The sequence below is a fragment of the Passer domesticus genome, chromosome 2 (assembly GCF_036417665.1).
Source record: "Passer domesticus isolate bPasDom1 chromosome 2, bPasDom1.hap1, whole genome shotgun sequence".
In the NCBI taxonomy this organism is placed as follows: domain Eukaryota; kingdom Metazoa; phylum Chordata; class Aves; order Passeriformes; family Passeridae; genus Passer; species Passer domesticus.
The window spans coordinates 120,211,603-120,222,396 of NC_087475.1; the positions used below are offsets into that span (position 1 = coordinate 120,211,603).

A 10,794-nucleotide genomic window follows, 5' to 3' on the forward strand; every position below is an offset into this window, starting at 1 on the left:
GCTTCTGCGGTTCCAAGGTGAGTCTTTCCCAAGAGAAAAAAATTTTAAAAACCCTTATACTGTCCAATAAACTTGTGTAGGTATTAATAACCATTATTCATTAAACATCTGAAAAGAGGAGATTGACCTCTCTGTAAGACTGAAAAAGGTGAAAATTCCTGTGGAAGGGCAAGCACTCAGAAAAGGAAGAAAAATACTTAGTTTACGTCAGTGACCTCTCAATCATACACTCACAGTTCTCCAACAGCAGGGAAAACTTTTAACTCTCCTATGTTTGGTCCTAGCTTGCTTTTTTTACCTGTACTCTTGGTCACTTCCACCTTCAGTACAAAACTTATAATTTGAGTGGATGTATGAAAACATATTTAGAAATTCCTCTTAATGCCCTGAGCTCAATTTTCATCTGGTGGGCTGACTTGAAGCAGCAGATTTGTATCATTTTATTGTCTTTTTTTCTGATGGGTTGAACAGAAAAAAAAAAGAACACAAAATACAGAAGAAAAATCTAAACTCTTTTCTTCTAGTACATTACAAACTCTCTTATTCTAGTCTTTAGTTTTCAAGAACTTATTTTTAAAAGAAAAAGAGAAAGGCTTTCATATACAACCTAATTTTGTAGTTCTCCTAACTTCTGAATATTTTGCTTTGCTACTCCAGTGTATTTGTTATTTACATTTAATAAGCCAAAAGAGTGAAAATGTTTATTGCAATTTTTACTAATTGTTTAAATGCATATTTGATGTATTATGACAACAGAAATACCACTGTAGCTCAGTAGGGTATATTTTTGCTCAGTGGTGGCTAAATATTCCTTAATTGGCATATATGTTTTGAGAAATAAATATACTACTGTAGTAACAGAAGGAAACACAAGAAAAACAGTAACAATACAGAAGGAATCATCTCAAAACTAAAACTGTCTTCACTCTGTAATTTTTAACTCATCACTGCTTTTATGTCTTTAAAAAGGACTTTTATATCCTGAATGGCTGTTGTTGTTGTTGTTTAATTTATGCTACTCAAAGTCTGTATTTATCACAATGAAATTAGGTTCATGCTTGATATTTTAAATGCCAAGCAGGAAAGTATAAATAATAGGGATCACTATATACTTTATGATCATTTGAACTTCAAACATACATAGGTCAAAAATATATACCATGGAGCTCTTTTTCTGTCATAACAAAGTGTAATTTACATTTCTAATTTACTTTGAACATCATAGGCTTTATTGGTAAAGTACGATCTCCAAAACATGATGTTACAAAAATGGAATGGTAGTCCCACACAAGTTGTTCAACACACAGTAGTATAAATAATGCAGTAATACTTTCTCACAGTGAATATATTCTTTGGTGATTAGAGGAATAATAGGAAAGGCTTACCTTCTTGATGGATATGACAGCCACATTTTATATTACTAATTCAGAATGAGGTTTATGAAGATAATCTTTGATACTGCCTCAATTGAAATTTCTCTTTATTATCAGTAAGACTCTTCTCCTCATCCCCCCAGAACACAGGAACAAAACCAGATCTTGAAACAGCTCCCTGCAAATCTATTCTTCCACTTCCTTTGCATGTCTCTGAAAGAATAATTAGACATCTCAAGAAAAAAAATAAAATTATTAAGACTTTGATAGAGAAACTTTCACCCGAAAATGAAAGGCGCTGGAGATTTATGGGATTTTTTAGAGTTGACAACACTGTGCTTAATTTCATGTGAACAACCTCAAGATCCTCTATAGAGAAGGCAATTTAGAGAGATAGAAAGTGAAGTTGTATCTGTAGTTGCCATCACCTGACATTCAAACCTAGTGAAATTTACAGGTCTGAAGAGATTCCTGTGGTTTCTTGTGAGAGACTTATGCCCATACCTCTCAAAAATGCAATATGATTTCTGTAAAAATAACTCTTACCTGCTACCACCTTCTGCTGAGCTCCTCTGTGAAAAGCACCAACTCAGAATCCTTGCAGACACCAGAATTCAGATTTGGCATCTATTTTCTTCTGCATGGGAAAACTCTGGGCTCCTGCTCAAATCTCCATCCTGTCATCACAAAGGGCTGTAGACAGCACTGCTCTCTCCCTGAGTTTGAAACTGCTGGGGGCTAGGAGAGGAAGTTTCTGTATTTCACAGAAGGGAAGTTCCTTTATTTCACAAAAGGGAAGTTTCTTAATTTAGCCTGATGAGGGACATTTTCTTTTCTTGACAACACACCTGCCACCTGAAAATCTTCAGAAAATACATTAAAAACCCAACCAACAGCGTGAAAAACCCCACTATTTTGAAAAGGAAAAAAATACAGAAAAGATAATTAGCAGATGTGCATTAGACCAGCATTTATCTTCACTGTCCCACATGTGGTAGCTTTCACCATCAATAACTTCTTTTCTTCACAAGACATTTCAAATTACACGATGTATTTCTTCAACACTTCCCTGTGTATTCAATGAGAAATAATGGATGTTACAAATTCATTTACCTCCAGGGACTTTATATCAATGAGGATCCATCTGATACTAATGCCAAAGGATCTGTGTAACAAGAAGAACAGAATATTTTTTTTTTTTATTTCAGTCAGAACTGAATACAGATGCCCCATACATCTGCTGCTGGTTTTGTATTATCCTCCAATGAGTGTCTCTGGTATCTCAGTGTCAGTGAATCCCTGCTGCCCCACAGCATTTGCTGTCTTACCTGGGTTCTGAGGTCTTCTGAGGTGAAATGCTGTAAAACCCCTATGGACCAGAGCTGACTTCAGACAATCTAATGTCTAGTCCAATGCACAATATAAATCTGAATAATTTCTACTCAGCTTTGGGTTTGATTACTGACAAGTGAGAACATAAAATTTTGATTTGAAGGAAAGTGCATTCTAAGGAAGAGGAGGTCATAACAGGAAAACTTGAAAGATAAGATATAATCTTTCATCTGAGTAAGAATCAATGAGATTGAGGCACTGTACCAAAGAGTTTATGGCATGTATGAGCTAGAAAACATTGAAGTATCACTTTTTTTTTTTCCTTTTAAATTTTTCTAAGGGAAAAAGAACAAAAAGGAAAATGCAATTAAGATTTACTTCTTGCCAAATTACTCCTACTAAGTTTATATCTGATAGAAATTGTGGTGGTTTCATTACACAAAAATGTGTGACCTTAGCATATTATTTTAAAAGACTCTTACACAAAAGTCTTGGAATAAAATAACCCTTTCTCTAGAACAACCTCTTTCCAGTAATTCCTATGGTTTGGCTCTTTGTCCAGAAACAGTCTCTTCCAAGAATTAGTGTTTACTGTCTCTCAGTACTTTCCCTTTTGGTCCTGACGAAAAGACGGCTTTACCCTGCCTGATTTTTCAATTTCATATTTCCAGTAACTAATACAGACATTGGAAATGCCACATGAGCTCACCCCTTTCTTCTTGAAAAATATTCAACAAGTAACTGACTTTGCTGCTTTGCCCACTTTTTATTGTTTTTAGTTCCAAAACAAGAAACCATGTCTAGCTTTTGAAGGAAGACTACAACTTAATTCTGTTGCTGGAGCTGTCTGAATGCTTTCAGTTTTGCAAACATAAATCTTTATGTTTTTCTGTTTATACTGAACGAAGCATTGATTTGCAGGTGCATTTTTAGTCTGTTACTTCAAACAAATATTTCTGCGTAAGCATGGCTTCTTTTCGCCCACACGGATAACAGCCAAAGTCATACTCAAAAATTCCAATTCTTTAAACTGACAAGTGCATTGGAATATCTAAAACAACAATGGCTAGATTACCTGTATATCAGTAAATCTTCTAAAAGTTAAATACAGCAGAAGAACAGCAGTTAAAACAAACTTATTACAGGTTTCAGTGTTTTTTCCTCTTGGTCACGCTCTTAGTTTTTAATGTAACCTAATATAAACCATACAGGACTGAGCAAGAAGGACTGGCTCATTCTTGCAAGGGCTTTTCAGCTGAAGAATCCAAAACCTAGCCAGTTACTAGAAAATCCTAAGAAAGCCTAGAGAAGCTGAAGGATGATGTCTTTGAATCAGGGGTTCTCATTTGCACAGATGCTCGTGCCAGGACAAATCTTACAGATTTTGAGACCTGTTAAGACATTAATGACTACAGTTTACAGAGGCTGCTAGGCCTACTTTGTCCTTTTTTTTCTATTCTAGAGAACTCCAAAAAGGTCCTGCTTTAGCATATTCTTAATTCTCTGCTCTTTATTAGAATCCTTATTACTTAACAAAAGTAGTGCTCATTTTGGATTTCCTTTCATCTGCCTTTTCTGGATGCTGAAGTGTCATCTGAATGTCATCATTGTGATCTTTCACAATTTATAATTATCTGAAAAGATGATAAATAAAAAACAATTAGGTTCAAGAGAATTAAATATAACTGTATAATTTATACAAAGCTGTAACTTTATTTCTGCATGAAACTGGACAACGGCAATATTATAATTTTTTTAATGATTGTTGGTGAAGAACTAGGTCAGGACCTATAGGTGCACTAGGCAGCTACAGAAATTGTGGTATATGCTATATATTGTGGTTTTTTTTTTCTCCTTGCCTGGGTTTTTTAATTATAAAGACCCAAATCCATTCAAATTTAAATGGGGTTATCTGTCTTTGTGACAGACTTAGATAGGGGATAATTCTAAATTGGAAGTGGCATTCTAGATCTTGGGGATATCTCAATTTATTTTTTTTCCTTTTAAATCTGGTCAGAGAAGCGATTCCATCAATAAATGGTGAGGATCTAAGATATCAGAAAAATATACTGATAAATGGCCTGTTTCAAAGTACAGAGGTCTTTTAAAAGTATTTAATCTACAAATAATTTTCATTGATGATTAAAAATTTTCCTGCATAAGTAGGGAAAATCAGGGAGACAAGCTTGTCATGGAGAAGTAAATGGGCTTTTTAATCTGCTGAATTGATCACTGAGAGCTTTTGGATACTGAGGAGGCCAGAGAGTTTGGCAAATTCATGGAAAGGATGGCAAGACCTTACTTAGTTTATTCATAGAACAGCAGTCTGTGAACAAATATGAAAACAAGAAACAGAAAATAAGTAGATTATGCCTGGAATCAGTCCAGAAAAAGATAAATCATGAAATGTTACAAGTATACCTCAAAAAAAGAATATTTCTCAGTCTGCAGGTGCTACAACTCAGACTTCGCTCATTCACTGTACTGGATGCTTGCCTAAGCCAAGTACATGAAGCTGTTGTTGATCCTGGAATTGCAGTAGAAAACTAATTTATTTCCAAATTTTTTTCTCTCCACAGATTTGTAAAAATTAATGTCTGATATACACTGGGGAATTTTCCTTTGCGTGTTAAAGTGTGCAGAGAGCTTGAAGTGGTCCATGAAGAAAATGAAGAGTTATACTTCAGATCAGATAGTATTAAGTGTCATGTAATTTCTGGAGAATAAATGACAGAGAAAATGTGCAGTAAGGCTGGGAAGGCTGACAGTAGGGAAAGCAATGGTGGAAATAGTAAGACAAGTGATGCATAACCAACATCCAAGGGATTCAATGCTTTTTAAAAACCTGTACTACTTCCCTCCTCTCTGTCACAGAGCTTTGTTTCCTAAATTTGGAGCAGCATTGCTTGACATATAGCAGTAATGTAAATTACTGATGCTTCTTTCTACCTGGCTGCTTGATACAGATTTTACAGAGGATGAAGCTAAAAATCTCACCAGGGAGAAATCACTTCATTTTTTCTGAAAAGTAACATATTCAGAACTCAGGAGCTGAATGTGAAAAAGAAATACAGCACTTCCCTGCAGGTCCCCTTTCCTGTGGTTGCTATTAGCAAGGATCCACTGAGAATAAGCTGTTGAATTAGAAGGATGAATGTTCACTTAATAAGAAAACGATGGAATTTTATTAGTATGGCAATATCTTCATGTTGCTGCAGATATGAGAGCATCTGTCAGGGTTTCTTTATCAGTCATTTTCTAAAGGATTTAAATTTAACATGCATGATTAAACTAAAGGAAAAAGTTGCTTTGTGACAAACTTTATTCTAAAACTTCTAGTCAGGAACTGGTTGATTTGATTCTAATGGAGAAATATGAGATGCATATAAGTATTAAAGAATAAATAAGAAGCCAGAGTTCAGCAGGCTTTTTCTCCCCTCTTCCTTCCATCTTCAGATTTTTAAATATCTAAATAATATCAGTACTAATCCAATAACCATGAAAAAATATTCAGAGCACCAAGTGACTATGTTAAGAAATAGTTTTCCTGCTCTGGGTAGCCCTGGGGAGACTCAACTCTGAAAAATTATGACAGAATTTTGTATAATTTGTACGCACGCATCTAAATCCTTAATAAGTGGACATGAACATGGGATTTAGGTGTTTAAATTACATCAAATTGCAATCAAATTTTTAATCTGTGTTTAATTACATCTTAAATATTACATCTGCAAACCCACAGTCCAAATTTAAATTGAAAATTAATGTTTTCAGCAGTATGGAACACAGAATAAGATTCACTGTCCAGTACTCTAAATATCTAGCCTAGTCAGATTCTATAGAGAGTAATCATTTAAAGTAATTTTAAATAATTAAGGAGGCAGTTATATGGGTGTCATACCAGGGAAAGAATTCCAGTGAAAACAGTGGGTTTGTAACAGGATTAAATCATGAATAAGTACCAAAAAATGTACACTTATGTTCCAGAGGGTTCATCAGTAAAGCCAAGCAAAAGCAAAACTGCTTCATGCTTTAACCTTAATTTACAAAATTTCAAACAATGACAAAAAAGCAGCTGAGCACTGTTTCTGCAGAAGAGCCAGATTACAGAAGGATCACACCACAAATCTGAGAGCCTCAGGCTCCAACACAGTCTCTGCTGGCTACCTATACTCTGCATAATTAGGACTAATCACACTTCTAGGATTTGGAATGGACTGTTGTCAGAACAACTCAGTATTTTTTATTTTCGCTGGACACTTGGATAGAGCTCCAAAGAATTCCCACATGAGGGACAAGGAAGTTTTGATGACCACTGACTGGACAAAGCAGTAACACACACATCACACATCTGGAGATCATCAGTGCTGTTTTGAACCAGATATCAGTAGTGAATCCAAATCCACACACAAATACATGATGTCTATATACAAGTATTCTGTACGTACTACAAATATAAATATCAATATAAATATAAACATATGTATGTATATGTATTTTGTATATATTATTTCACTATATTTAATATATAATATTTCATACATACTTATATATTTATATATATATAATATATATATTATGCACACATGGGTACATTGCCTCCTCTTGAATGCTTTCTAGACTACACATACACAGAATAAATACTGAATATCAATTCAGCAGGATTCTGTAACATCCACAGGAAGAAGGAAATGCAGAAGGCTGCGTGGGCTACAAGGAGCCATTATTTTCTTCAACAGCTTCTGTCATTCCTTTTTTCCTTCAACTTTTAAGAAAGTTTGACATCACTTCGAGGAGGCTTTGAGGACACAGAATTAGGAAGAAGGTTCTTGCAAGTGTAACCTGGCAAACATAGGTTTGCAGTTGAAGAAAGGAATGGAATATTCAGTAGATGCTCCAAGTCAAGAGCAATGGAGTGAGGCTACAGAGATGGGAAGGAAATGTTCCTCAAAGATTTGTGTTGAATTAGCCCTGACACTGGAGAGGTAGGTCACCAACAGGAAAATTATTTGAGATGGGAGAACAAAATCAGCATTAATTATGATGATGATGCTCTAGGACTACATGTAGTCCAGGACTGGTAATCTGATTTTGGTTTAGAAATTAGCTTTAGGACATGAATAATAAGGCAGCAGGATTTTTAGATTAAGAAAATGCCTTTGGTTGGTTTAGACAGATCATCTGTCTATTTAATGCTTTATTAAAAACTTTATCCTCTTCAAGTCCTTACTGCCAATTAGTGTCAATTAACATAAATTTAATCAGCCTTTCCTCTGCTCCCAGTATAATGCTGTAAAAGCAGTGTAGTTCTAGCAATTTCAATGTGATTTATACCAGCATAAATGGGAAAAGAATGAGCCTTAATAGGTGTGCATTTAAGTGCACGTTCTTAAACCACAGTTTGTAATGTGCCCCAGCCCAGGTAACTAAATTCCTGTGGGGCACATTTATGATCATAAGCTAGACTTTAAGTTAATCCAAACAATTAGCTTCTCTGGCAGAGCCTTGCAGGCAAATCTGAAGAGGTAATATTATACAGCAGCTTTAATTATGAGTAAACTAGATCACAGAATTGCATTAGTAATTCTGAACATAACTTAGCTTGGTTAAAGTATCCAATCATATTTCATAAAATATAAGAAAAGAGAAATCAGCATGGATATTAGAATAATGTTGCTGGCATGGCAAGTGTTGCCTGACTGGAGATTTGGAAGATGAGGAGCTTACAAAATAGATAATCATGAAATCTAATTTTTTTTATATTGGAGAATTGAAATTAAAAACAAAAAAAAGTAATTAGAAAACCTTGGTAAACATCAATTACCTGCTTTCAATACAAATATATTAGGCCTCACAGATTTAAAGGGTGTGTCTAAAGACTAAAATATATATATTTTTAAACACCTATTTTAGCAAATCTTTGTTCAGAAATGCACTCCAGAATTAAGCATCAATTAACAAAAATCTAGCCCTAAATATGCTTCATTAAATTACACCAATCTCTGAAAAAGGCACCTTAAAATACCAGAGACTGAGCAATAATTATAATATAATAATATATATAACAATATATATATATATATGTATAAAACAATATGCATATTGTTTGGGTACTGTGAACATACAGCCAAACAAAGGTGGCAAAACAAGTGTCATGCTTCTAAGTTATTAATTAAGATCACTTGACTTTTCAGCCATGGCACTTCTTTATCTAATTCTGAAAGTCTTAGCTTCTCAATAAACAAAATATTATTAAACCAGAGAAATTCTAAAATTAAAAACCTATCACCTTTATTTTTCTGTTACCAATTTGAAGGCTCAGAGCCTCAGAAGTAAGAGACTCTTTTTACCTTGGTAAATGGTAGCAACAACAGCCAGGAGCACAGCAACTGTCAGCAGAGGAAGAGACAAATATTTTCTTATAGAAATTAAGTTATTTTTAGCACATCAAAGAAATGTGAAGATTCAGTAATTCCTGTACTAATCCTAGATTATGATTGGGATAAGATTAAAGTCACCACACTTTTTCCTCATAGGAAAGCTGCTGGAAATGAAGTTTTACAATAAATTCAAAAACTCCAGGTACTTTCCATTACTCTTCTTTAATAAAACACACAATAAATTGAAGAAAATTTATTGGAAATATTCAGGAGGATCTTTCCTTCACAGGCCTACAATTTTACAGAAAACAAAAATACTTCACATGGGGTTTCACTGAAGGCACAGTTTAGATACTTAAAACTCATATTCTTGAGGGAATAAGCTTTCCTGAGAGGATTCTCTGTAACAATTAAAGTAGGAAAATTTTAAGGGTAATTTTAACTTATACTGGCAGTACCACCTGTCCTAGCTATAGTCACCAAATTTTAGAAAAGGCTCCACTCCTATTCAAGAACATAAATGAAACATCCGGGCTCCAAGAATGACCTAGAATTCATAACCATTTTATGGCTGCCACACTCAAATATTTGACAGTGAGCATCTTGGGGTGATGGAATTCTTTTGCTGCCTGCATAAACCTAAGAAGAAAATAAATTAATTTAAATTTACACAGCTGTAACAGAGTAAAGAGAAGCAAGATTACAGCCTTTCAAAGAAAGAATGAAATTAAATACAGTCTGAGACAGGCATCTGAAGAGTGCAACAGGAAAAGGGGTTGTTTAGCAACACTAATGGGAAAATATTAGATGGCTAAAAAAGAGACCAGACTTGTAAAAGAACTGGCCAAATTACAAAAGCAGTGCAGACATTCCAATGATCTCTCAGGGTCTGGCCTTACATCCTTAGATGTTGCTAAGTGATTTTCTTTTTGTGCCATTGTGATTTGAAAAGGACAAAATATTTCAAGTACTCTCATGATTTACCAGTAGTTTAGCCTTAATCAAGCTGTCCTGCATACAAAATACTTCCCTCGGGTTCAGCCACAGAAAGGAAAAAAAAAAAAAAGCTGGTATAGTAAAAAACAGAAAATCACTGCTGTAATTTACCCCTTGTCCAAAAGACAAGTAGTCTTTATTAGTATTCTACTTATTTTCAAGGATATTTTATTAGGATGTTTGCTTTCTTTTGGACTCTAATACCTTAGGGGATCATAAAAGTAACTACTTCTAGTCCTACTCTTTTATTACTTTCCTCCAATTTTCTTTACTAAACTCATTACTAAATGAAAAATTCCACTAAATTTTAAGATAATTAAAATATAAGGGTGCTTTCAAGATATTTCATCATCAATTCATTGTTTTGGTAAAAATGATCACCTCAATGCAGTGAAGAACTACAAGCATTTCCTCTTTTAACTTCTGATCTAAAATATTTATTAGAAAATGTTAAATATAAAATCAAGTATTATGTTTTTTTTGTTTTCTTCAAAGTCTGAACACCAAGTTTTGGGATTTTTTTAATTTTTTTTTTCAGTAATTCATATTACTCACCCCCAAAAAGCCCAGTAACCTGTTTTCTAATAGGTTTATGGAACAGTGGGCAAGCATGAAAAACCTGGCAGTCTTTGTACAAGTCTCAAACAGTCATGAGCTTGACAGCAAAATTTCAAGTGGAAACCCTTATTTATTGCCTTCATTCTGTGTGGCCT

The 10,794-nt window shown here is 34.3% G+C and overlaps 1 long non-coding RNA gene across 3 annotated transcripts in view; it reads right to left on the reverse strand.

Annotated features, from left to right (window-relative positions):
• Window positions 1-3,062: 3,062 nt before the first annotated feature.
• Window positions 3,063-10,794, reverse strand: part of LOC135294972 (uncharacterized) — an 81,933-nt gene continuing 74,201 nt past the window's right edge. The window contains exons 5-6 of one of the 3 annotated variants that reach the window (XR_010357005.1): window positions 5,127-5,232; window positions 3,063-4,339 (exon numbers count right to left, since the gene is read on the reverse strand). This is a non-coding gene — a long non-coding RNA (uncharacterized LOC135294972). Of the gene's footprint in view, window positions 4,340-5,126; window positions 5,233-9,288; window positions 9,725-10,794 lie in introns of those variants that run through there. The other 2 variants (XR_010357008.1, XR_010357007.1) reach the window with 2 other exon arrangements.